Genomic DNA, 1,802 nt, shown 5'->3' on the forward strand with positions numbered 1-1,802 from the left:
GCCTCAGGCAGGTGTCAGCTATCAAGACAGCTTCCTCCGTGACCGCTGGGGCCCTGGCTGTTGGTGGCTCTGCCATGACCTCCTGCTCACTCAGAAGGGAAAGGGTGTGGAAAAGACCACGTGGGAGATTTGTGCGGGTCAGGCCTACAGGAGGCACGTCTCGCCCTGCTCACATTCCACTGGGAAGAGCTAGGTTACATGATCACATCGAGCTGCAAGGAAGTTTGGGAAACTAGTCTGACTCTGGGTCCAAGAAGAAGGGCAGAAAGGATTTTTGGTGAACAGTTAGCCATCTCTTTCACAGAACAACAGGAAGTGGGGACACTGGGTCCAGATCAGCGCTTGTGATAATGGGACATCAGTCCCTCAGGATATTCAGGAAGACAGAGTTCTAAGAACAGTTTGGGAAATGCTGAGTTCTATGTCCCTTTTTGGAGAATTAGAATGCAGTCTTAAGTCTAATTAGAATGCTAATAGAGTCTTAATTAAGACTTAATTAAGTCTTAATTAGAATGCTAATGATCCTGTGGTTAAGAGACAAAGCATTTCCTAAATGTCCTTGACTTAGGGACCTCTGGATTTCTGATGTGACTGTGGGTCTGGGAATGATGCAGACTAAGATCATGTGAGACAAACCTGGGAAACACCATTGAGGCCTGAGAGGACCTCATGCTAAGGAAGGATGTGTTAAGATAGAAGGGCAAAATCTTGTATAAGGGTGAACACCAAGATCCCTTGGTGAGGGGGATATTCTAAACCTTAGAGGAGGAAGGAGATCGTGGGGTTAAGACAGGGTGAGCAGAAGGAATGGCAGCTGAAGCAGAGGCAGGAACATCAGCGGTCTCCATGGCGGTGTGGAGAAATAGACTTTTACTGTAAAAGTCAGACTGGAAGAAATAAGGGGACTCTGGATGGCCCCTTAGGGTGATTGGGAGGGGAGATGGCATGAGAAGTCTGAGAAGAAGGCGTCTAGAGTGAAGCTGTGAAGAATCAAAGGACTGAATGTTTAAACTCTTCTGAAGGATGGAGATGGATGGAAGTCTGAATATGTTTTATGAAAATGCACACAATTGGATTTGCAAATTAGTAAATCCCTGTCTCCCAAGTCCACTCAAGACAGTTGTAGAGGCAGTGACTGTTGGATCCAGCTGACCAGTTGTCGCCTCAGCAGCTCCTAGTAAAGCCTCCCAGCAGGCGGCGGTGCCTGTGATTAGTGGGTTATTTGGGCTCACAGTTTGCATAATGCCTTTTGCTCCTTTTCTCCTGTAATCCCAATGCCACCCAGGAAGATGTGAGTCTCAGGACAGAAAACAGCGACCTCCAGGATGGCACAGCTCTTGGTAAGGGAGCTGGCCATGGTCCCCATCCTCTAGCTCCCGACCTGTTCCTTGCTACATCATCTACTTGGTGTTTTCCCTTTGCATCTTCATACAGTCCCCAAATGGGATCGCTGGGTCCTCTCTTGTCTTCTGTGGATAGAGTTTAACAGAGCAGGGCTTTGTGGCACTCTACTAGAGGGTACTCCCCTTTAAGGGGTGAATTGTGCACCCCCTGCAAATTCATGTGTTGGAATTCTAACCCCTGGTACCTCAGAATGCAACCTCATTTGAGAGAGGTTGTGTATATAGGCGATCAAGTTGAAATGAGGCCATGAGAGGAGGCTCGAATTCAGTCTGGCTGGTGTCCTTGTAAGGAGGAGGATTTGGAGACAGGCACACATATGGGGGACGCCACATGAACATGAAGGTGGCTGCCTACAAGCCAAGGAGAGGGACCTAGAACAGATGCTCCCTCACAGCCCT

This window comes from Colobus angolensis, unplaced genomic scaffold, assembly GCF_000951035.1.
Source record: "Colobus angolensis palliatus isolate OR3802 unplaced genomic scaffold, Cang.pa_1.0 Scaffold31, whole genome shotgun sequence".
In the NCBI taxonomy this organism is placed as follows: Eukaryota; Metazoa; Chordata; class Mammalia; order Primates; family Cercopithecidae; genus Colobus; species Colobus angolensis.